The sequence below is a fragment of the Dermacentor albipictus genome, chromosome 5 (genome assembly GCF_038994185.2).
Source record: "Dermacentor albipictus isolate Rhodes 1998 colony chromosome 5, USDA_Dalb.pri_finalv2, whole genome shotgun sequence".
NCBI lineage: Eukaryota > Metazoa > Arthropoda > Arachnida > Ixodida > Ixodidae > Dermacentor > Dermacentor albipictus.
The window spans coordinates 4,382,848-4,410,111 of record NC_091825.1 but is presented as its reverse complement, the minus strand read 5'-3'; the positions used below and the strand labels follow the sequence as shown (position 1 = coordinate 4,410,111).

General features: G+C 45.8%; 1 protein-coding gene and 1 pseudogene across 18 annotated transcripts in view; both read right to left on the bottom strand.

Annotated features, from left to right (window-relative positions):
• The window catches only part of Scm (Polycomb protein Scm), a 426,899-nt gene that overhangs the window by 21,803 nt on the left and 377,832 nt on the right, over positions 1–27,264 (bottom strand). The gene's annotated exons all lie outside the window — the stretch shown is intronic.
• On the bottom strand, positions 16,634–17,591 carry LOC139059919 (tigger transposable element-derived protein 4-like; annotated as a pseudogene).

The window sequence follows — 27,264 nt, the reverse complement described above, 5'->3', positions numbered from 1 at the left end:
TTTTTTTTTCACTCTGCCAATTTCAAGAGAGTGCTTAAAGCAGCTGGATTCATGGAATGCCTTTTCCTTAAATTATTTGCTCAGCAATGACTGAAGTTCTCACCGTGTGCACAAAAAAAGTTATGCATAAGTGGTTAACTTCATGCAGTAAGGAATTGAAGGTTAAGCAGTGAATCTACAATTCATTATGACTGGCTTAAAGCAATATGTATGTATAGCAGTGACCTTATGCAGATATATGCATACTCATGAGATATGTTTCCAAGGGGAGTACTTCTTTGAATTTACATTGCTGATAGGAAAACTTATTTTAGTGAAATCAAACAATTGCATTCTTTCTTGCCAGCCTGGCTACCCAATATGTTGCCACCTTACTACTTAACATACCTAATTTAACATTTCAACAATGTACAAACATTACCAAAGCACACAAAATTAAGCAGTACCTTGACAGGCATGCTCCCTCTCTCACCCATGGCACCAAACAAGGATGTTCGACTTGAGATTGTTTGATACTGTCGGCATCATACATGCGTGTTCTATTTTGATTACTCTACATATAAAAAATAAGCTCTAATCAGGTTATATGAGTTAGTTGGGCATGAGCTGCATGTTGTTTATGTATTTATGTAGTAACAACCTTGCTAGCTCATGCACAGCCATATTTTAGGAAAATGAAAAATGCATAGCATAACATAAACAGCTGGCCAGTGCCTGTATTTATTTGAAAGCAAACCGACATTATCAAATGTAGCTTAGCAGTGAGCTCAGTGACCTCTTGTGGTGTGAAAAGGTTGATGTAGTTTGTAGTTTTGTGTTTGTCTTTCTTACTTAGTTGCTGTTTTACCATGCACATGACAATGAAATGAAGGTGCGTAGGGCAGAAGACAGGGCCACACAAAAAGCGAGGAACCATTCATTGTCATTTTTTTATTTCCATAACAAACCAGCGAATAGTTCCTTAGGTTCAGTTTTGTGAATAATGTACAAGGTGTTCTGCGTAAAACTAAAAGATTGTAGTGCTCTATTACCTATACACTATTTGGGTAGCCAAATGAACGATACTCCCATTAGCACTGTGAGAGCACAGAAATTTGCAGTCAAGAGGCCGCAGTGGCTCAGCCTCTGTGCCAAATGTAAAATTGTTCCAAAAGAAAACATGCATACTGGTGAATTGGGTATGCATTCACATCTGCTATTCAAATCCACACATCACAAGTAATCTTTCATTCCTTGGCACATTTCTCACCATTGTACAGACTTTGTTTCAGCGCTCTGTGTGTGCGGTAATATAACTTGGTAAATCAAAGCTGCGGTTATTCAGTACACTGAAAGCAACTTTGCGTGTGGGTTAGATAAAATAATGCTTCTACATATGGGTCAGCTTAGTATTATCAGCCGCTTTTTTACTAGTTCACTGTTACGCCTGAACTATACGGTGCCACTGGACAATGCTGTATCCCTGCAGGCACGCTAGAACAGCTTGGATATGCACAAACAATCCTTTACATCGCACTTAAATTAAGGTGGTGTAGATTTGCTGTCACAATGTGCTTGTAAGCATAACTGCCGAGCATTCAAAAAAGTGTTTGAAATGTAAGGGTGGATGCTCAGGTTTGCAGGTGTGACATTTTACATTTATAGTGCAAGGACACACCGATGAACAGGAAGGATACCACACAAATCCTCGTGTTGTGACCTCGCAGTCACAATGCAAGTAGTTTTCAGTGGTGTTTAGCTATAAACATGTGAAGCAATCTGTAAATTCAAAGCTGTATTAAGTAAACGGAGACACCATGAAAAGCAACATAACACTACGGTGTACACATTTTTTTGTCACATCAGCTCTTTGCGGTGCAGGTCAAATATGTATACAAGCTATTTGTAGGAAGTAGGAAGCCTATCCAATATAAACAAGAAACTTGCAGGCAAGGTAATCACAACAAACCAGCTGAGACGGTGGTACTATTCTACTTGTTTTCGTTTGTGATAGCACAAGTGTTCCCACTTGTGCTGCTGGATGGTTGCGACTGATATGCTCGCAAAGGTTTGGGTCATTCACATTTCAAGGGATGAGTAACTGTTACATACGTAAATCATCTTCCTCTGCATGCAGCTGCTGTGGCTGGCAGTCAATCCCGTAGCCTCATGCTTAGCAGCCCAACACCACAACCACTAAGCAATCATGGCGGGTAACTGCTCCTCAGGTTGTGCAATCTGTGTGGCTGTATCAAAGCACTGATGTAACACATGTGTTTCAGTGGGGTCTAAGTACCGCACAGAAGCTGTGGTGCAGCACTTCCTAATGGCAACATGTGTTGCAGCTGGGATACAAAGAGTTGAGCCTTTGTATCCAATGAGCATATGGTAAGTGGAAACTTTGTTTCCACTTCTAAAAGTTTTTGAGTATGTTCTAAATGACATGAGCCAATGTTGTAATGCTATTTTAATTTTTAAAATAGCTGTACACGTTTGTGTACATCAAGTACACTATGAAATAACAGTCATCGGGGTATGCTTGAAAGGCACCTTCAGCATCTGCACTTCAAACCGCAGCTATGTCGTAGCCATTGTAGGTGAAACAGCAGTAGTCAATGCGAAATTGACCGCCACTTTAGCAGTTTGCATGCAAACACACATTCATGTGGTGGCATTGTTTATTTTGGTTACCTGGCCCAGGCAAGTAATGTGAATAAGAGAACAATTATGAAACATCATTAGCTTAGTGAGGCCCAAAATACTAATTCGGGTAACTATTAATAGCAGTAGTCGAGGGCGCGCTTGAAAGGCATCATTAGCAGTCTGCACGTCAAAGCGCAGTCAAGTCTTCGCCACTGTTGGTGAAACGGCAGCACTCAATGCGAAAATGACAGCCACTGTTGGCAGCTTGCATGCAAACACACATTCATGTGGTGGCATTGTTTATTTTGGTTACCTAGCCCAGGCAAGTAATGTGAATAGGAGAACAATTATCAAACATCATTAGCTTAGTTAGGCCCAAAATACTCAGTCGGGTAACTATTCATAGCAGTAGTCGAGGGCACGCTTGAAAGGCACCATTAGCAGTCTGCGCGTCAAAGCGCAGTCAAGTCGTCGCCACTGTTTGTGAAACGGCAGCACTCAATGCGAAAATGACAGCTACTGTTGGCAGCTTGCATGCAAACACACATTCATGTGGTGGCATTATTTATTTTGGTTACCTGGCCCAGGCAAGTAATGTGAATAGGAGAACAATTATCAAACATCATTAGCTTAGTTAGGCCCAAAATACTCAGTCGGGCAACTATTAATAGCAGTAGTTGAGGGCACGCTTGAAATGCACCATTAGCAGTCTGCACGTCAAATCACAGTCATGTCGCAGCCATTGTTGTATTTGTTTATCTCATGGCAAGTAACACCAATGTAAGCACAATTATTAACCCTGAATAGCTTTGCTAGCATTGTTTGTACTAAAAAATTCTGAGTGAAGTTGAATGTGTTTTATTGAGGCAATTATTTAATTCACAAGCCATCGGCATAGTGATCGACGGCCAGGTTCAAACAATGAAATTTGTGAAGTAATAAATGGTGAAAGTTGCAAAAGCTATCAGTGCACTGCTTTGCTGGGCTCCATTTACTGAAAAATGTCTTTGCAACGACAAAAGCATCAGACAGGAAATGACACCCCACTGCACAATGTTATTCGTGTTGAACTTTTTTGCCATCATATGTGATGGGCAGCGAAACCATCCGTTTACTAAGACTGATTGCATGAAAAATGCAACAGCATAGCAAGGTGCAGTTTCACGATATGGCACTCTTTCGTGTGCACTTCTGGCGAGCTGCCACATGCACTGATGCATAAACATGAACAGAGGTAAGAGGCTAAGTTGCTGTGCAACCCCAATGACGCTTTTAAGAAAATCTATCTCTAAACCTTTCTGTTTTCATAGGCGATCAAAATCTGTTTTGAGCAAGTTGGTTAATAACATTGCAGCAACAACACAAGAAGCAAGGACAGAAAACACAGCGAGTAGGCAGATTGAGAAGACGAGGTAGACCAGTGAGAAAGGTTTTAATGAGATGGAAGAGGCCAGCCCTGCCGTGTACATGAGTTAGTGCTTTGAATGAGATTGGTTAATGAAAATGTGTAATGACTTTGCTTTTGCTGAAAGAAAACTAGCAAAAGCAAATGCTAATGTAATATAAAAGGACAGAAATAATGGTAAGCGCAAGCACGCATGGAAGCAGGCGCGTATTCACACACAAATGCGAGAACTAAGAAAAACTTCAACGTAAAGAAATGTGGGAAATAGAAAAAAAATTGACAAATGCAAGAAAACATACATTTACAAACAGACGCGGGTCGAGGTATTATAGGAGCGGGTTCACAAGCTGCTGTGCTTACCTTCTCATATGTTTTCTTTTTTAACCGTTCTCTTAACACTGTCTTGGGAATTTTTAATTGCATTCATGACATTAGTGCTCTCAGGCACGTCCACATTTCACGACAGCGCTGAACGTCTTGACGTATGCAATTATAATGTTGTTCCCTAATTTCCCCCCACCGATAGAAGCATCTTTAACCGTGCAGTAACAACTTTTGAAACAAACGATAGATGTACGAAGCAGAAAAGGCCGGTGTGATAGGGCTTCTCTATCAGGCTACTACATAAGAAAACGCAATCGGCAACACTTATGCTCAGCTCACTTCTGAGCACACGAACATTGCGTAGTACTACCACTTCTACACCCAGTAACGCTGCAACACATCGCACATATATATCACGATTTGTAGCTCGCAAACGCACTTCATAACAGCAAGAGCACAGCTCGAACGTTGCGGTCACCACGGCGCATCGCAGCCGGCAAAACGGCTCATAAGCAGTATAGCACACGCAGAATGACAGCGATAACTAGGCGATAAAAACTTATCGCTACTGATCGTATCGTTACTTCTGAAAGTTGCGAAGGGCTGGCGTTCACCACTCCTAGGCAACGATCCGCATACACAGAGCAGAAACCGAACGTGTACGCTGGGTGCGCCAATCGGACGCTACTTATTTCGCCACACCTTGAACGTGTGTGCTGCTCAGAATGCACGTGTATGTGATGGAGTTCTCGTCTGCAACGAACACGCGAAGCATGGCACAAGAAATCACGAAGTCGACAGCTTCAAGTATTTCTTCCGACGCTCTCGTGAACACAACACACACTTCCTGCCCTCCGTCTGTTTCTGTTGGTGATCGCACGCACTGATGAGGTCTGGAAGGGTACACCGGCTTGCTTCTTCCGATGACTATCTCCGTGGGTGCCACATATCTCTAGTAAAAATCACAAAAAGGAGAAAAAAATAGACTGTTTCTGACGCGGCTGTAGCCTAGGCCTTGAGTCCCCGCTTCGCTTCGCTTCGAGCACGCGCCATGTTTGCTGTGACGACAGCCGAACCATCCGACTCGGACCAGCCAATGAGAGATGAGCAGGCGTGCGGACGGGAAACTTGCGTCTGCTCCTCGCTCACCAGTAGAGAGCCATACGCATGCGGCCGGACGAGGGCGGAACGGACGTGCGGAACGACCATGTACGGGCCCTTACTACAGCCGATCAAGCCTCCTTACCGACCTTTTCAGTACATCGGGATGGACTTGTTTGGACCGTTTCCGACATCAACTTCCGGAAATAAGTGGATCGTCGTGGCGATGGATTATCTCACCCACTTCGCTGAAACTAAAGCTCTACCAAAAGGCAGCGCAGCCGAAGTGGCAAAATTTTTCGTCGTGGACATCCTGCTGGGACATGGTGCTCCAGAAGTCCTCATCACTGACAGAGGAACGGCTTTTACAGCAGAGCTCACGCAAGCGATTCTGCAATACAGCCAAACAAGTCACAGGAGGACAACTGCCTACCATGTGCAGACGAATGGTCTCACGGAGCGCCTGAACAAGACCCTCGCCGACATGCTAGCAATGTACGTCGACGTCGAGCACAAGACTTGGGATGGGGTCCTGCCATACGTAACATTCACTTAGAACACGGCGGTGGAAGAAACAACCCAGATCACGCCATTTAAGCTGGTTTACGGCAGGAACCCGACGACGACGCTTGACGCCATGCTGCCACACGTCACTGACGAGGAAAATCTTGACGTCGGTACCTATCTCCAGCGCGCTGAAGAAGCTCGACAGCTCGCCCACCTACGAATCAAGAAGCAGCAGCGTACCGAGAGCCGACACTACAACCTGCGTTGACGCTTCGTCGAGTACCAGCCCGGTGACCGTGTATGGGTATGGACTACGATACACCGACGAGGACTGAGTGAGAAACTATTGCGGCGCTATTTTGGACCCTACCAGGTCATCCGACATATTGGCACGCTGGATTATGAGGTCGTGCCAGACGGAATTTCGCATTCACAGCAGCGCCGCGCACGATCTGAAGTGGTCCACGTGGTGTGCCTTAAACCCTTTTACGGACGCTGACGAACTTCCTTGTTTTTGTTGTTTTCGTAGCTACAAGTGCTTTTGTTTATTACTTTCGTTTGTTTGCAGCATCGGGTCGATGCTTTTTAAGAGGGGGTAATGACACGTGTACTTATCTTTATCGGGCGACCACGTTTCGCCGCCTAACAAATGTTATCGCAGAGCGCAGGACACGCCCGCATGTAAAAGAAGTTTCTGGAATGTTATCGATGGTTCCATCCATTGTATTTCACCGCAACTTGTGTAATCTGATTGCATGTATGCGCGACGCAAATAGTGTAGAACTTTGTGGAAGACACGCGGGTCCCAGCGGTTAATCTGGAACATTCGACGACTGATCTATAAAAGCTGACGCGCTTGACCCGCTGATCAGATTTTCGCTAATCGCCGACCATGTTCGCCGCTATCGCTATGCTATAAGTATTGCCTGTCTTGTGGGCACAGGTTCACCCAATAAAAGTTAGTTTTGTCGTTCACAGTATTGCTACTGTGTTCTTCAACATCACCACCACGTGACATCGGTATAAAATTCTAAATCGCCACAGCAACTTTAGCTTTGTTACAAAGATTGAGCATAACAATGAAGAAATCACAGGCGCTAGTTTAGCAGATGAATTTACCAAATACTTTGTTGAACTTAAAGTAGATCGTCCGACTGAAGGGGCACGGTTACATCAGAACTAAAAACCAGGAATCCCTTTTTTTAGCCCTGTAATAGAGCTTGATGTTATTTCCGCGTTCCGAGGACTAAATAACAGTAAAAGCAGCAACGCAAACGGCATAAAAGTTGCACCTGGTAAACGTGTAATTGAACTAATTTCACTGTGCCTAACGCACATATTTAATCTGTATCTGTGTTTTTTACAGGAAGTGTTTCCAAAGTGATTGCAGGTTGCTAGGGTGACAGTGCTCTATAAGAAAGGCGATAAGAATGACATTGGAAATTACAGACCCGTGTCCATGCTCCCTATTTTCTCTAAAGGGCTGGAAAAAGTAATTTATGCCAAAATAATGAATATCTGCGATAAATACAGTATATTCTCCCAGTCACAATTTGGCTTCCGTAAACACAGGTCGACGGAACAGGCTTTACTGGAGCAGAAAGAATTTATTTTAAACTCCTTTGGAAAAGAAGAAGTAGCCTTGGGTGTTTTTGTAGACCTTACAAAAGTGTTTGATTTTCTTAAACATTCAATCTTACTAAAAAAATGAGATACATATGGAATCCGTGGTAATGCACTAGCACTTTAAGCATCTTATTTAGAAAATCGACAACAATATGTCTACTTTAATGGTTTCTCTTCAGACAAAAAGAAATAACATCAGGAGTACCTCAGCGAAGTATCCTTGGCCCACTTTTATTGAATATCTATTTGAATGACATTATATGTATTAATCTGAACATTAAACATATCATTTACGCCTATGGCATGACTAGGCATTTCTCAGCTGCATGTCGGAAGGACCTAATTTGTGAAGCAAATAGCTCACTACTATCACGTTTGCATGAGTGGTCAAAAGCTAATGCATTAAAAATAAACATGGCCAAGATGAAAGCCATACTTTTCCGTCCGAGAAATAAGAACGTTTTTATAAATGCAGATCTTTTGTAAGGGGATTCAAAAATAGAAATACTACACGCATTCAAAACTCTTGGCGTTGTGTTCAATGAGAGCTTAACATGGGAAGACTATGTGGAACATGTGTTTCTAAGATTTCAAGCGTCGTAGGAGTTACGTACATTAATAAAGAGATGCTGCCTGTGCAGGTCAAGGTTATTCTTTACAATACATTATTTCACTCTCATATTAGTTATGCACATTTAGCTTGGGGAACCAGGACTGTTACAAATTTACGTAGAATTCTTACAATGCAGAAAAGAGTGTTGCAACATGTTCTCGGTGTTCCTCGAGATCACCCATTTCTGCCTTTGTATGAAAAGCTGGAAATTATGAAAATTACTCACATGCATCCATACCGCCTGTGTTAACATATAAAAAGGATGTAAAAGAAAACAAACTTTCTCATAGCTTTAGCTTCTTGTCAAAGAAAACTCCTTTATATGATACATGCAGTAGGGAAATTTGGAATGTAGAAACATATAGAACTACCTAGATGAAAAGAAAACTGCCAGAATTATTGAATTTTTGTCACAAACATGCTATACAGCTAGAAAATACATCAAAACAGCAATTTAAAGTTTTTTTCTGCCTTAGGTGTATTTCCCTGAACACCGTTGTCATTTGTATAAATTGGTATGCATATCATAGATTTCTGTTTGCCTTTGACGTGTCCCCTGAACACTTTTTTTTATTGTGAAATTTACTGATGAATGTTCGTGATATACCATTATGCAGATGTCAGTGAGCCATTGTTATGTGTATGGCTGTTTACATATGTCTTCCAGCAGTGTCCTGTAAATATAAAGCCATTACTATAGTTGCATGTTCACACATCTGGGAATGTGCATATTTATTTGCCACAAAGATGCTTGTAGCGATAGGTATTATTTTTGTATAATAAAAAATTTGCTTCCATTTCTTGTCAGCAGCTGAACTGCCTGCCTTCATGGAATGTATTTTTCTTTCTTTGGGGGGGGGGGAACTAGTCAAGCTGTCTGTTTCAGCTTTTTTTTCCCTTACCTCCCCCATTACGTTGACGGAAAAAAATAAAGGTTATTATTATTATTATTATTATTATTATTATTATTATTAAACAAGCTCTTTCTGTGATAGCCCCGACAATGCCACAGTGATGGTGTTTTTCCCCAGGCGAATAATCTCAGCCACCTCTATGATCTCACATGTCATCTGACTTTTATGTCTGGCTACAACCATGCAGTTACTGAACATCAGCTGACAACCACAATCCCAGCATTCCAACCTCTTTCTGCATGTATGTGAAATTGCATGCACAATCTTCTCTGCGCATTCCACGTACTGGTTCCAGTGGTACTGCATACCTAACATAGCGATGCCAGCTTGTGGGCTGTCAGAAAAACCACTTTCACCCCAATATGGCCTGGCCTGGCCTGACATCTTTTTTTACGCAATGCGAGATGCAATGAGTGTATGGTATTACAGCCGTCGTCCTACACTGCCCCCCCTCACTCTCAGACAACAGCAGCTCTGTGCTGTGCCCATATCTCTTGATGGCTCGCAGTAAAGAACCTGCAATAGATACAATGGCACAGCCTGGATATCCTGCTTGCTGAAGCCAACCAACCCAAGTCTGAAAGCTATCTTTCACCACGTCTAGTAAGTAGTATGAAAATTTTCTTTTTCGCAGAAAATTGTGCTCACATCTGTCGAAGCACAGTTGTTGGAGATAAACTGATGAAGGCCGCAAAATAGATTGACTTGGTGCCAAGAAAGGAAGTACTGGCTCCCAGCATCCAACTTTGGCACCATACTATGCAGACACAATGGACGGATAAAGGTCTTGGCCACATAACTTTATCAAAGAACCTATCCAGAGTTTCTGCTGTCAGGTGAGTCATGTACGTACTTCTGTGATTTTGCATGTTCAACATTTTCACCTTCAGCAATACCAGGGGTGATTTTTTTGCATAAACAGTATCTTATCCTAGACATTTTGCTTACTTTTTTGACCAACTTCTAACATTGTGGCTAATTGTAGTTGTACGTTATTTTCATTATAATGAAGAAATTGTACAGAAAGTTTACGATTTATAGATGTGTGGTTCATAAGGCTTGTCCGAGATACTAAGCGACTGATGCACATATAAAAAATTATGCGCTATTCCTCATTAATGCACAATGCTTTTAAAATACTTGAGAAACTTATTAAAGCAAAGCTTTCTTTCCCTACCTCCCTGTGATTCGACCTGCCATGGTCACCTGCCTGACCCAGTAAAAGCTGTCGCTTAACCCTTTGAGGGTCAATTTCTTTTGCCATATGTGACTGCCCAGGGTAAATTTCTTTTATTGCAGATTACAATTCTTTTTAGGGACATATTTAGGAAAAATTTACCGTAATTTTTCTATGCTAACCGTAAAGTGAGAAAAAAAATATTTTGACTTTGTATATATGTGCTCTTCATTCATGAATAACAACAATAAAAAGGGAAATGAACTAATGAGAATTAAAAATTTGATGCATTGTTATACACATAGTTCAAGGTTATGAAAATGAGCACACGAGAATATTTCGCAAGACTCAAATGTTCCTGCTCTTACACTAATATGTACATCCATAGCGTAACAGAACTGTGTAGGTGCGCACCCTCAAGAAAACTATGTGGTTGTGTGCCTGTCAAAAAAGCAAAACGTGCGACAAACTTCCGTTGGTCTTCATCTTATCGCCAACCAGAGGCAATCAGTTTTTGCGAGTGCTAAAAAAAAATAAGCAATGGAAATACATGCATGGTGGCATCCTTCCTACGCGCACCCCTGTGAGCACTAAACAAGCGAGAGACAGGCGGTCGCCCTTTAAACGATTAGTAATGAGATAGCCATCAATTTTGCAAGTGCAAGAAGCCGAAACCGCCAGCGGAACAAAACCCCAACCGCTGGCCGCCTGCATGCGCGCCAATGCACGAGCAGTAGTATATACAGTCGAACCCAGCTATATTGAACTCGCAAAAAAATGCCTATCATTTCGACATAGAGCATAATTCGATATAAACCTGATAAATAATTGGATGACACAAAAGCACATACCATTTATAAAATCACTTTATTGATGAACCTAGCTTAATTTTGCATGAAATAGTCCTGCATTTTCTTTTGCTTGAGCAATTTTGCTGCCTGCGACGCACGCACTTCTCCACATTGTCTAAAGAGTCGGTTGGAGCAGCTGAGGTCACAACCTTCCGCATTCCCGCAGAAGCACTGGACTAGTGCGAGCGCACCAATCACTTCGGAGGATGTGGGCAAGAGACCCTCGTTGCTTTCCTCATTGTGCCCACTTTCACTTGGGCTCAGTACGATGTCGGCAATGTAGTCTTCGCTTTCAGGCTCTCCGGTGGTCGTGACACCGTCATTTGCACTCACAAACTCGTCCACCGTTGATTCGTCAACAGCTTCCGGAAATTCTGACAGCTTTCTCCAAACTTCGACAACACCGGCAACGGCTTCGTCGCATTCATCAGAATTTACAGTCATCACCGAGCTCGCGGATGCCAGTACGGCTGAAGCAATTTCGGATGAACCACTCGTACATGGCTGTGCGTATGCGTCGGGCGCCATGGGCATCGGGTCGCGAGTTTGGCCGTTTTAGCCCTTATCTCCCCCTTACTCTACAAGATTGTGTTGAGAGTGCTCCTCAGAATCTTGCACGCTGCGGGGACATCAGACTTCTCACTACGTTCGACCCTACTTAGGATTTCAAGCCTCATCGACGAAAGCTGAATTGTGCCGCTTCATCACAGCGACACTGCAGGAGAAGGCCCACAAGGTGCACACACAATGAACCAGAAAAGCAGCGAGACAACTTACACTTTTGCCATCTTGCACAACGAGGGCACAAGAGCCTCTGATTGGCTGTCTGAGCAACCGCTGCGGGTGGGCCAGGATCATTTTTTGTGGAGGGGGTGTCGATGGCTCATTCGAGGCAGCGTGGTCACGGCAGGGAGAGTGGTTGGATGGAGCCGCGTCGCTGTGTTTCCCCACCACAGTGAGGGAAAGCCAACTTCTGGGGGCACTTTTCCACCGCTTGACGTTCAATATATAGGGAGTCGCTCTATTTTTGTTCGATGTAAGCATAATTTTTGCTATATATACTCATTGTAACTTAATTGTTCGATATATAGAATAATTCGATGTAAACAGGTTCGATATAGTCAGGTTTCACTGTAGACGCACGGGAGCAAACTAGTTCTAAAACAAACCATGCAATGAAAACCGAGAGAGGGAGGCGTGCGAAAAAATTCCCCGTATTACCACGTAGTGGCAGCACATGACAAAAAAGAAGTTAGGAAATTGGCATGCTTTTTAAACATACAGACGCCGCTGTAAATATATGGCATCGACCATTTTTGGACTTGTTCACGGTATTTACGTCATTGACCTTTAAATGGTTAATAAAATATTCAAAATATAATAGTCTCAAATGCGATTCTCACAGCGAAGCAACCTGATGCCATATCCTTTCAGCCATGAGCTTTGACGCATGCTTTGAATCGCATAGCAACAATGTACTTATAAATGTGAGGGCTCACACTCCTTTAACTGAAATGAAAGTAATTTTTTGCCTGATAAACAAGCGCTCATGGCTGTGCCATCTGTCATTCACAGTCAGACTTTTGAAATGCTACTTGGGAAGTCCTGTCTTCTTGCATGAACCACGAGTCCAGTAGGGCAAGTCTGGCGGCTCATGATCAAAGTGGACATTGTGCAGGTGACATCAACGGTCAGTTTACAACTCGGGGTGGGTCCACACAAGGTGGTGCAGGATAGAACAAGCAGATATGCTGATCCCCAAATCAACAGTTTAAGTGGGACAAAAGTGGTTGCAGTTGGGACATCATAAAAGCCTTTTTTTTTTTTGCGGTGCATAAAAGTTAAGGTGCTGTGTTGCGTTGCATGGTCCAGCTCGACATGTCCTGTGCTACAACACATTTTAATGCAGCAGGCTCTGCCCCTGTTTGTAACGGTGACAATTTGGGTGTACATTTGTTGCAAAAATCTGCTACATCTCTCTTTTCATGATACATTGTTTTAGCTTGCCGGCTCAAATGCTTCGTTAGCACCGGTTTCGAATGGGCAAGATCAGCATGATGTTTTTAATACTGAACAAATTCTACAGTCATGACTTTATAAATGTTTTGTTCTATGTGGAAAGGAACTGGCTCTTATGTGCTGCATGTCTATCATGTGCAGGTGTGGTATAGCCAACGAGGCAAAGGCATTACAGCAGTATGAAGAAGCATTGAGAAACACAGGCCGGGATGTCCAACTTCAGTGTGCCGGTATTTTTGTTGACTTTGGGCATCCATGACTCGGCGCGTCACCAGATGCCGCTGTCTACAATCCATCTCAAGATCACCCATGGGGATGCATCAAAGTGAACTGCCCATATAGCTTAAAGGATGCTGACTAAGAAGCTTATGACAGTCAGGGACGCTTGCGTAGATTTCGACAATCTGCAGCACCCTTCTTTGAAAGTACAACACCCATACTTTGCCCAAGTGATAGGTCAAATGGGTGTAACAGAGTTAACATGGGCAGATTTTGTCATTTATTTGTATAACTTTTTGTGTGTGCAAATAATCAAGTTTTACAAGGATGTATGGTAACAAATGAGAGTCAAGCTGGACAAATTTTACTTTGTGAGCCTTCCGCCACACTATGGCAGGAAAATGTAGTCTCTTTGCACAGTGGTGCAGAAATTTCTAAGGGTGCGCATATAGCAAATTTTGACACAATAAAATAGTACCAGAAGTGAATCGAAGTTAATACTTTTCAAGTGTGGAATAACCATCAGGCTAGCAAGCACATCTAAATATGCACTAAGAAAACTGGCTAGATTGTAGAGGTGCAGCAGATAGGCAAAAATGGGGTATCCACAGCACTTATGCCTGTGTCATGCATCGCCTGCTGCTTAGCACCTGCACTGCCTGGGGAAATGCTGAGCCAACGATGCACTTTTCTAGAAAACTTTAACGTGAACGGTATGGTGCAGCAGCACATTAACTAATTCAAACCGTGCTTGGGAACTGAACTGATCCAATGATTCTGACACGTCTGACTAGTCTTTAGTAAACAACTGAAATAACAGTGGCTTGAGATGCCCTTCATGACAATAAGCCTATTGTATGAGCATTAGCACAAGCTGCAATGATTCAAGGTACTGCCAAGTCCATTATACTTTTAAAATGAGCTTACACTCCATAATACATAACAGAATGTTAAAGTGCATGCGACAGAAAAGGGAAAATAGGTTTATTTTCAGTGTCTTTGAACACACTCAAGAACATGCATTTGTATGGAAAAACAGTTTTTTTGTTTGGTGAATAACAAGAACAATGCTGCTGCCTTTTCACAAATTTCACATTTGCTGCCTATTGGCTCATTCATGGTCACTCACTATCGTGGTCTGTAGGTTGCTCAACAGAGTACACACTGACCAGATCTGGTTGATTATAGGGCCGAGAGAGAAAGGGGAATTATTTTGTCGAAGATGCAAGTCTTGATGCGCTGAATTCTCCTCCCGATGTGAATGCACAGAGATGCAATAGCTGCTGTTTCTTGTACTTTTGCAACACTGAATTACCCTTTAGTCAGAAATGATGGCAAGTTCAGCCCAACACCAATCGTTTCCAGTAAATCATTGATATTGAAGCCTTTGCCTGCCATCACAGTGTCTCCTGCGGGAAAGTTCCTCTCTAAAAAGCCACTTTTAGTTGCAAGTTCTTTTTCTGAGATAGATCCCATGTGGAGGTCGGAGACAAAGCTAACCAGTCCATTAGGTGAAATTCCTATGAGTCCTTGAAAGTGTTGGCTGACTTGTATGATAAGATCCTGATTGGAGAACCATAGAGCTTGATACTTCTCATTAGATTTCATTTGCATCAATAATTACACACGTTATGGGATGTTCTAGCTTGAATTCTTCAGGCATAGTTGAATCGAAATCTCATGCTAGCCATCATGGCATGTCTCCACTTTTCATACAGCCAATTAATTCAGGTTACAAATATTCTTGACACTGTGCTTGGAGAAATGTAAAAGTGTGCCAAGGGCATGTGGAAGAGGCCTACCCGCAGCTCGACAAGAGTCAACAAGAGTTGGTTTTCTTGGGAGAGCTTGTGCCGGCGGCCCCGCACTTTCGTGGGATTACATGGGCTAGTGCCCTCACTTTTTGGGGCCAGAAGTCATCAGCTTGAAATCTTTCAATGCAAAATTTCTATTTCTGTTCATTTGCATGTGACAAATTTCCCTTCAGCTTTTCAACTGTAGCCATGTACTCGATCATTTGTTGCTTGCTCATATGTGTGAGAGATGGTTTCTTCCTCTGCTCGTGTAAGCTACATCCTTATTTTGGCAAGCAAGTCAGTGCAATTTTTCAGCTCTTGGGACTGCTTTGCTAGACTTCTCTCTTTAGTTTCATTAGCACAGCACTGCAGTTCTCGTGTTCTTCGGATTGCTTTTTCAGTCGAAGCAGCTCTGCTGTTTTTCTTTCAGTTGCTGTCACACTCAAACAAGTTCTTGTCGACAGAAGCAACAGTTTTTTTTTCCTTGCAACATGCAAATGTTTTCACGTGCTGCATCGTCGATTGTTGAGCCGGGACACTGGCGGTCTGCATTTTCTGCATCTTCACCTGAAGGTGCAAGATCCACATGAGCGAGCTCACTATTGTCTCAGAGGTTTCTTTCTTGCAAATGTTTTGTAGGACGGGGCAGGGAAACAACCTTTGAGAAAGGGAAAGCTGAAGGCACCGCACTGTCCATCAAATACTGTCGCCCACTTGCTACATTTGGTACAAAGTCATGAAGTGTGAAGCTAGGAGCACTTTTGTCGTTTGTCCCAGGGTAATTTATTCCTGGGTCCCCCCTAATGACGTGGATACACTTGCAACGTAGCATCTTGCCTGTGCAGAACTTGTGGAATGTGACCTGGAGCCGCAATTTCTTTAATCAATGGTAAGTAAACTGCAAAATACACATGTAACATCATACCTATCGGTACATGCATGCGGAGTTGACTAATCCAGTAAAATGTCAAATCATGGTTAACATTCTTTTAACACACTTTGATCATGTTAAATTTGCATATAGAGTGACATGCAAACTGTTCTTGCTGCTTTAAGCCTACCTCTGACAGCATTTACACATCTCAAATATGTTTCTGGGTAGTGCTGACAAAAAGAGGCAGATCTCTGCGACTAGGCAAGTTGAAGGGGCACCATAAACAAGGCATTATTGTTATTATCTTTCTCTCCCCATTGCGCGCTTTCAATCACCAACCAGCCTCTTTACCTCTGTTAGCTTCGTGACAAAACATGCTGCTGCACTTTCTCGTCATGAAGCGCTGCCCTTTTCAGCGCATGTGCTAGTTACGTTGCTTTAGCGTCGCAACAACATGCCTACAAAGCATAGCACTTCCACGACTATACTGTAGCCGACCAATTTTCCGGACCTGGATGGACCGAAAAATAGTCCGAATAAAATAACAGTCTCAAAAATCTGTGAGTTGCAAAAACTTTATTCCAGCTAAACTGGATTGGAAAAGACGCAGATGGTTCCTTGTTTTAAATTCCTGCTTTTTGTAATGTCTGCTTGCATCTGTGCAATCGTCATGTTCTCGTCATACACACTCAACAACAATATTAGAGCGTTGACGATGTCTTGTGTTGATGGTTGCGAGCAGCCTGAGGTGTTGTCGTCAGAGTCCGAGTAACTTTGCAGGGGTACAGTCATCTGGTGCACGATCTCATCGTCCAAGCTCCACACACAACTCTATGCTGTTGTTGATCGTGGCAAACTCGGGAAAAGTAACAGCAGCGGGAAGGTCCATCCCACTGCTGCACAAGTCGGCAGTCAGCTGCTTGCTGTGTCAATGTCTTCAGTGGTGTTGTTCGCCTCTTCGGTCACGGGCACATCCCGCATGCCTAAAACAATTTGCAATCGTTGAAGGCTGAAGAGCCTTCCAGGCATCCACTAGCATGTCGAGTGCCAAGAACAGGTTAACGAAGTATGTCTTCCCGTTGTCAAAGCATGAGTGGGTGGCCAAGTAAACGGGCCCAATAGTGCACCTTGAGGTTTTTAATGACCCCTTTGTCCATCGGCTCGAGCACACTCGTATTCGGCGGCAAGAATTCAAGACAAATAGCTTGCAGGTTGTTTACGACGCCGTGCGCCCCGCAGTTGTCTACGACTATTACCACTTGCCTCTCCTGGTGCTCAACGCTAAAACACCCGGTCCAGACGGCGGACGTAGTCTTCGAACAAGCTTTGTGTAATCCAGGCCTTTGTATTGCTGCTGTACCACACAGGCAGGTTCGTCGCACCCTTAAAGCAACGCAGGTTTCTCGCCTTCCCTATCCCTAGATGGAGCAGCTTCTCTGTGCGTAATCGCGTTTGCCCCGACCATGACAGTTACCCTCTCCTTATTATGCTTCTCACCAATGCAGGCCTCATTAGTAAAGGAAAGTGAATAGTCCAGCAGCATTTTGGAGAATAGGCCTGTCTCGTCACAACTAAATGTGCCTGCAGGAGCATATTCTTGTAGCAGAGCCTTCAACTTGCGCATTCACTAATCAACTTACTCGTTCAGTAATTTGTGACAGTAGATTGATCCACGGCACTGCTCTCCCCACAAACTTTCTTGAAAGAGACTCTGTGCCTTTTTTTTTAAACCCACGAATTCACCTATCGGTGAACTTGAAGTCCTGGATGCCCATTTTTAAAATGAGCGTCTTGGCTTTCTGCTTGAAGCATGTTGCCCGAAACGGGGAGGTTCTTTGCTAGGACTCCTTTCAACCACAGCTGCAGGGCCTCTTTAAGCTTCAAATGTTGTCCTTTCCAGTCATTTTTTAAAATTTTTGCAGTGCGATTGGCTTACTGCTGACAAGATCTTTTCTTTGTTTTCCACGTAATCAGACAAGGTCTGTTTGGAGATATTAAACTCCTTCGCGACGTCGACTTGGGTCCGTCCTTGCTCGATAAGCCTGATGATGGTGGCCTTCTTGTTCAGCGTCATGGTCCAAATTTTCCACATTTCTTCGACACATTCAGTGGAGGTGGGTGAAGAGCAGGGGCCATGGCGTCAAAAACATGTTGGCGTAGCGCTGAATGAACAGCCGCGACACACTGAAATAGCGATACGTTGTACAGCGGCTAGTGATGGCAGGCGATGATTTCAATTGCACTGAACTGGATAAAAGCCAGCGGATCACTGCTGGATCAAAACGTGCCCGACACCACCTACGACACCGAGGTAAAACTGATGATGATAGTGGTTATCATGAGCATCACCCGGCATTCACAGGTGGTTTCCAAAACTGGCCTTGCATTACCATTTTGTGGCTCTCAAAATTGCTTCCGTCGCAGACTACAGGCAAAAGCGTGACCTTTAAGATTAGCATTTCTTACAACAGACACTAGCATTGTCGCATGGATTTGGATGCCTCCTATAGTTGCTAATCAAATCAAATCAAATCTTTATTTCCACCATGTACATTGCAGATGGAGGACAACGGAAAAAAAGCTGCCAGTAGGCGGCTTGATGAGTCCGCAGCCCCACGTAATGAGCGGTGTTTGGGCATCACAAATGAAAAACAGTCAATAAACAAATGTAAAAACTTGACCAGTGCAGAACAAAAGTAAAACACAATGATTAAAAAACATTGAAACAAATAAATAAATAAATATATGCCAGAATAAGTAAATCAGTTTTCTTCTTCTGCAAACATAGGCCTAAGTTTAGCAGTGGAACAAATAAGTAAGGCAAAATTAGTAGATTGATAACAGTTTAACAGTGATGGCAAAGAATAAGACGTTCCATGCCAGAGGTCAAGCGGGGTGCAACAACGTTCCAATATTCTCTATGTCAGGTAGCATAATAGTGCTCATTTTTTTCTAATTGTGCCAGTTTGCCTGGGTTAGTTATATTATATCTCACTTCATATTTAAATCTAGTACTTAAACGATAGTGGTATAACTTATAGCCGCGATAATGTGCGCTCTATGGAAAAAATCTGCAGTTGTTGCATTAAAATCAGCATTGTACACGTGGTGTAGGTATCGTTTCTGCATAACAAATTTTTTGTAGGTTCGAAAATGTAGTTGTACCCTAGACAAGTTGGCAGTAGTTAACAATCAAATTACTATACCGATCCAAGCCACTTCCTGTCCAATCCAAAGCTAGTCAGGCCATAGAGTTTCTTACAATTACTAGAGGGAACTCTGGCACTGCAGTCGTACCTACATGGGAATGATGGCAAATACATGGATTCGCCCGATTTTCGTGCTCGTTGATTCAGACGTTCTTGTGTCGGAAATTTCAGTGCAATCTACACTTCAAAGTGCAGAAGATGCCGCGAACACGCCCAATAGCTATTAATTGGAAGGATTGAGCTTGTCCAGGTGGCCAAATCGAAATGCGCCAAGCGTCTCAAGGCACTGGCACGTCCGCGATAAATTCATAAGGGCGTTGCACTCGCCTGTTACATGCGTCCGTGTCTTAATGGCTTCAATATCAGGCTTCTCTTCTAGAGTTCCTGTGTTCGAAACCTGCCATCAGACAATTTTAATGAGGTTTATTTAATTATTACGCAGCATATTATTGAAAATGACTAGTTTACAAAGTCACAAAGCCGTTCAAAGCCAAAAATACGAAGTTTAGGCAAATCCATGATCTTCCCATAATTCCCATGCTGGTACAACTGTTCTTGTTGCAGCTCCCATAGACACTAGTGCCAGAGTTCCATGCTGTAATTATTGTATGAAACTCTACGAGTCGGGCAGCTCAAGATTCAAAATGGCGTCCTCCCTAACTCATAGCGCTTGTCTGTTGCAACAAATTTTTTCTGGAAAATCGAACTTCTGGCTTCATGTCGTTCGAAAAATCGGTCGCAAAAATGCATTTGCTCTATGGGAACCCTGATAGTGCATTTATGAAGCGAGGAATATCCATCAAGTCCAAATTTTTGGAGTCCGAACAATCGGTCGGCTACTGTAATGGAATTGACAGATGGATTACGCGCACATGTGTTTATTTACATCGGTAATTTTCAGATGTCTGTGGCATACCTTTCCATTCTCATCACGGTAGCCTCGTTGGTGGCGCTATGGAACACAGGACATTTGAACCATCTTTTGCAATGCGCTGGGCACCGGCAGTCGCAGGCTGCGGCAACCTAAACGTGGTGGCTTGCCGTAATTCACATGCGTGGCGCTAGAGGCATCCTTCTAAAAAAGGGGTCTATTGGTGGAGGTTCATGTGCATCTCCCTCCGAGGGGGCAAATGCCACTGCTTCCTAAAGCTGCATCCGACTACAGGTGTTCATATAGGGCAATGACAGTGAAGGTTGCTGCAGGGACAGCAGCAAAGTGCTAGTGTGCCAGAGGAAGGTGGCCTTATCTTCCAAGAAGATATCACCTTACACACAGATGGTGCGTGCTTATACGGACAGGCTGTTTCAGACTCCACGCTGTGTTATATGTCATAGGTCGGCAGTGTGGGAGAATACTGACTAACACTCAGTCACCATAATTTTTCCAGGCCTCGCATTCACCCACGTTCACGCTCACCTCCACTCACACTCGCAAGCGCCTACTCACACTCACACTAACCTCCACTCACACTCATTGGCACTTACCCGCACTCACGTCCATTCACACTCACTGGCACTCACCTCCACTTACAATCACTGGTATTCACTCGCACTCACCTCTGCTTACACTCGCACTGACCTCCACTTAAACTCACTGGCACTCACTGGCACTCACCTTCGCTCACGCTCACTGGCACTCACTTGCACTCGCCTCCACTCACACTTACTGGCCCTCGCACTCACCTCCGCTCACACTCATTCGCACTAGCCTTCACTCACACTTGCTGGCACTCACCTCCACTGACACTCAGTGGCCTTCCCTCGCACTCACCTCCGCTCACACTCACTGGATCTCACTAGCACTCATGGCTTTCAAATGAGTGCGAGTGAATGTGAGTGAGTGAACTCATTAGCGAGTGTGCTGCCCTCTGCTACTCACAGTTCGTGTATATTGACACGTTGTGATAGGAGTTTGGACTGTTTGAATGTCGCGGCCGAATGCGCGCGATTGCTGTGCGGCGGCGACGGACGAAGAGGAAGAGAAGGGCCGGTGTCTGGGCGGAGACGGCAGCCATGCGAACTGCCTGAGCTGCCTGGGCTGGCCTTCCGAACGAGCCGAGCAGTTCGTCTACCCAAGGCCGGTGTTCCTGGGTGTGCTGGCAGAACAGGCCGGGCTGTCCTTGGGCTTCAACCGCCCTGCTCCACTGCTGGGCGAGCATCCGACGCCGGCATGTTCCGGTGCAGCTAAGCCTTCCGAATGGTCTACCCTGTGGCGGGCAGACGCCCCGACCCTGCTGTCGCGCGAGTGGCTCGTCATGTGCCGGGCATCCGCCCCGGCCTCCAGCACCTGCGCCACTCGCCGCTCGAGATTCATCTCTGCGCCTCGTCATGCCGTGAGTGTGTGATACTGACGCACTATCGGACGCCTGCCTACATTGACGCTGAGCGTGACTATACTTAAGCGACAGACATTTATGAAAGGAACTGTGTGTGTGTTATCGTGTACGTTATCCTAGTCCCGTCCCCGTGTCATTAAAGCCTCTCTGTGTTCGTTGTGCCATCCCTGTGCGCTTGAGGCCTGGGCCCACATCCTCCTATCACACACGTGTACTTGTCTTCATCGGCCGACACGTTTCACCGCCTAACAAATGTTATCGCACAGCGCAGGATGCGCTTGCATGTCGGGAAGTTTCTGGAATGTTATCGATGGTTCCATCCACTGTCTGTGACCAAACCTTGTGTAATCTGATCGCATGTGTGCACGACACGAATAATGTAGAGCTTTGTGGAAGGTGCGCCGGTCCCAGCGATTAGCCTGGAACATTTGATGATTGATGTATAAAAACAGACACACTTGACCCGTTGATCAAATTTTCAACGATCGCCGAGTGTGTTTGCCGCTATCGTTGTTCTTTGAGTGTAGCCTGCTTTTGAGGGCACAAGTTCGCCCAATAAAACGCCAGTTTCTATGATCACAGTCTGTTTACCTTCTTCACTGCCACTACTACGTGACATCTGGTGGAGGTGCTTGTTCTTTCATGTGCCGAACGCCCCCGCAAAGCCGCGATCCAAGCCCGAAGCCCGAGGACAAAACCGACATCGCCCAAGACCAGCGTGCTAGCCACAGACTGCAAGGACTGCCCCCAGAGCACGGACTTCTACCTGAGACGACAAAGAAGATCGTGGCCAAGACAACTCCAATGGCTGCCCAGTGTCAAACGTTGTCCTGCAACAACCTCGGAACCCACTGACCTTCCACGGAGCAGCTACTGAAGACCCGGAATCCTGGCTGGAGACCTACGAACGAATCGCGACTTTCAACAACTGGGACTCCGACGACAAGCTGCAGCATGAATACTTCACCTTAGAAGACGCCGCCAGAACGTGGTTTGAGAATCGGGAGTCAACCATGACAACATGGGACCTGTTTCGTAGCGGCTTCCAACGCACCTTTACAAGCGTCATGCGCAAGGGCTGAAGCCATGCTGAATGCCCGAGTGCCGCTACCTAATGAGAACGTTGCCATATTCACGGAAGAAATTAACCGCCTGCTCCGCCGCGCCGACCTGGATACGCCCAAGGAGAAGGAAGTCTGCCTTCTCATGCGTGGTGTGAAGGAAGAACTTTTTGGCGCAATGACACGAAACGTACCGAAGACCGTAGAAGAGTTTCTTCGCGAGGCCACAAGCATCGAGAAGACACTCGAAATGCAGAACCGGCAATTCAACCCCAGCACAACCTCTACTAACTACACAGGAATTCAATCTCTGGCCACCGACGATCTGCGCGAGACTATCAGAGCGGTCATACGGGAAGAGCTGCAGAAGTTGTACCCTATGTCACAGCCTCAAGTAGCCTCAATCGCCGAAATCGTCAAAGATGAGCTTGAGCGATCCCTTGGAGTTCCTGAGGTGCAACCAGAACCACCGCAGCCCCAGCCGGAAGTGATGACATACGCCGCCATCGCCCGCCGCCAAGGCCCCCCTGCACTACCGCGCCAGGGACCTTTAATGCCACAATTCCGTCGTCCACCGCCGCCGCCGTCAGCACGCCCACCTGTCGCCCAGCGCCACTACGCGAGGAAGACGGACATTTGGTGCACTCCTGACCACCGCCCCCTTTGCTACCACTGCAGAGAAGCGGGTCACGTCCACCGCCGATGCCCATACCGGGAAATGGGACTGCAAGGGTTAGCTGTTAATGCGCCACGACCACAGCTTGGCGAACGACCTCGTGATATCGCTGACTACCTCACTGCCACTCAGTGGAGCGCTGACGACTGTCCCGTTTGCCATCACCAGGCGCAGTGCCAACCATATACTGGCCTACCTGCCGCCGCAGCGCCAACCATATACTGGCCCAGCACGAAGCCGGTCTGCGAGCCCATATCCGAAAAACTAAAAGCAGCAACCGATGTAGGTGCAGTTCCTGTTCGTCGAAGATCTTCCGCCACCGCCGAAGACGCCGAAGAGACCATCTCGACGACATAATAACGACACGCCGCCATCCCGATGAAGTCAGGAAGCCAAGACTACACCGACGAAAGATGGCTTGATGACACGACGTACCAGCTTCAGTTCAACACGACGCAGCCGTGATCCGACTCCAAGACCTAACTGCAACGCCAGACAAAGAACCAACGACCTCGGCATGCTTCTCGACAGCCACACAGTTACCGCCTTAGTGGACACAGGGGCCGATTACTCCGTAATGAGTGGACACATTGCCGCCCAGTTGAAGAAAGTTAAGACCGCATGGAAAGGCCCTCAAATTTGGACCGCTGGAGGACACCTCATCACGCCAACCGGAATCTGCACAGCAAGAATAACCATTCATGACCGGACTTACCCTGCCACCTTCGTTACCCTTCAACAGTGTTCACGAGATGTCATTATCGGCATGGATTTCCTGAACCAACACGGCGCAATCATCGACCTGGAGTCGAAGTCAATAACCCTGTCGGAAGATAAAGCGATACCGCCGGAGAGCCCTGGCAGTCACCACGCCTTTAGTGTGCTCAAAGATCAAGCGAGCATCCCGCCTCGCTCCAGCATTGTTATTTCGGTCGGCACCGAAACACCCGCTGTAGAAGGCATCATCGAAGGCGACCAATGTCTACTGCTAGACCGTGAAATTTGCGTCGCAAGAGGGATCGCTCGACTGCACGGAGGGAAAACTGAGGTGTTGCTGACAAACTTCAGTCAGGAGTTCAAGCACATCAACAAGGGCACGACGATCGCGCACATCGAGGAAATTCTGGAAACCAGTAATGCGTTTGTCATCTCGGATTCCGCTGCATCTACCCAGACGACCATGGTTCTGGAACCAAACTACGACATAATTCCAAGTCTCCCCGTGATTAAGCAACAGCAGCTCAGAAGTCTGCTCCGACGATACAACGGCTGCTTTTCGACGCCATCGAGGATTCGACAAACACCAGTCACCAAGCATTGCATGGTCACGGTGGAGTATGCTCGACCACTCCGCCAGAGCCCTAACCGAGTTTCACTGCGAGAACGTGAAGCTATAAGAGAACAAGTTGGCAAAATGCTGTGCGACGACATCATCCAGCCGTCGAAATGCACGTGGGCATCCCCTGTTGTCCTGGTGAAGAAAAAAGATGGAACCTTACGTTCCTGCGTCGATTATTGTCGACTGAACAAGATCACAAAAAAGGATGTATACCCCCTACCACGGATAGATGACGCATTAGATCAGCTCTGCAATGCAAAATATTTCTCTTCGATGGATCTCAAGTCTGGCTACTGGCAAATAGAAGTCGACGAGAGAGATTGCGAAAAGACCGCCATCATCACGCCAGACGGCCTCTACGAGTTCAAGGTCATGCCATTCAGGCTGTGCTCGGTGCCTGCAACGTTCCAGCGCGTCATAGACACGGTGTTAGCAGGATTGAAGTGGCAGACCTGTCTTGTTCACTTGGATGACATCGTCGTCATTGCCAGAAATTTCGACGATCACCTTAGGCGGCTTGCGACAGTACTAGAAGCCATCAAGTCATCAGGGCTCACTCTGAAGCCAGAAAAGTGCCGCTTCGCTTACGACGAGCTTCTGTTCCTAGGCCACATCATCAACAAGTCTGGAGTCCTCCCCGACCAGCAGAAGACAGCTGCCATCACAGAGTTCCCGCAGCCAATCGACAAGAAGGCAGTGCGCAGATTCCTTGGCATGTGTGCCGACTACAGGTGATTTGTCAAGGACTTTTCACGCATCGCTGAGCTGCTGACACAACTTACTAAATGTGACGTCGAGTTCAAGTAGGAAACGCCGTAGGCCGACGCATTTCAAGAACTCAAATGACGCATGCAGTTGCCGCCCGTACTTGCGCACTTCGACGAGCACGCCGATACCGAAATCCACACTGACGCCAGTAGCCTAGGTTTCGGTGCCGTCCTAGCCCAGAGAAAAGATGGACATGAACACGTGATAGCTTACGCTAGCCGGTTGTTGTCAAAGGAGGAAGGCAATTATTCAACAACGGAAAAGGAATGCCTCGCCATCGTTTGGGCTACAGCGAAATTTCGCCCTTACCTCTATGGCAGGCTCTTCAAAGTCATCAGCAACCATAACGCCTTGTGTTGGCTAGCGAATTTAAAGGATCCTTCAGGACAGCTGGCGCGGTGGAGCCTAAGACTGCAAGAATATGATATCACTGTAACCTATAAGTCCGAACGAAAACACTCTGATGTCAATTGCCTATCACGTGCCCCCATTGACTCGCCGCTACAAGATGACAAAGATGACGATGCCTTCCTTGGCATTTTAAGCATGGAAGACTTCGCTGAACAACAGCGAGCACACCCGGAGTTGAAAAAGTTCGTCGAGTATTTGGAAGGGCACACCAACGTTGTGCCCAGGGCATTTAAGCGAGGATTGTCTTCATTCTTGCTTCAAAACAACCTACTCATAAAGAAGAACTTCTCACCAGTGCGCGCCAACTACCTTCTTGTTGTCCCGTCAGAGCTGCGTCCATAAGTATTGCACGCCCTACATGACGATCCGACCGCTGGACACCTCAGATTTTCCCGGACACTATCGAGGATACAGGAAAGGTATTACTGGCCGCGCCTGACCGCTGACGTCGCCCATTATGTCAGAACATGCCGAGACTGTCAGCGACGCAAGACACCACCGACAAGGCCAGCCGGATTACTACAACCAATCGAGCCTCCTTGCTAACCATTCCAGCACATTGGGATGGACTTGTTGGGATCCTTTCCGACGTCAACAACCGGAAATAAGTGGATCGTCGCGGCGGACTACCTCACCTGCTTCACTGAAACTAAAGCACTGCCGAAAGGTAGCGCAGCCGAAGTGGCAAAATTCTTTGTCGAAAACATCCTGCTGCGACATGGCGCCCCAGAAGTCCTCATCACCGACAGAGGAACGGCCTTTACAGAGGAGCTCACCCAAGCCATTCTGCAATACAGTCAGGCAAGGCACAGGAGGACAACTGCCTACCACTCGCAGACGAATGGTCTCACGGAGCACCTGAACAAGGCCCTCGCTGACATGCTAGCAATGTACGTCGACGTCTAACGTAAGACCTGGGATCCTGTCCTGCCGTACGTAACACTCACAACCCGGCAGTGCAAGAAACAACACAGATCATGCCGTTCAAACTGGTTTACGGCAGGAACCCGACGACGACGCTCAACGACATGTTGCCGCACGTCACCGACGAAGAGACTCCTGACGTCGCGACCTTCTCTAGTGCGCCGAGCAAGCCTGACAGCTCGCCTGCCTGCAGATCAAGAACCAGCAGAGGACCGACAGCCGACACTACAACCTCCGACAACGCTTCGTCGAGTACTAGCCCGGCAACCGTGTTTGGGTATGGACCCCAATATTCCGATGAGGACTTAGTGAGAAACTACTGCGACACTATTTCGGACCCTACAAGGTCATCCGACGTATTGGCGCACTGTACTATGACATCGTGCCACACGGCATTTCGCATTCACAGAGGCCCCGCGCACGATCTGAAGTGGTCTACTAGTGCGTCTTAAACCCTTTTACGGACGCTGACGAACTTCCTTATTTTGTTTT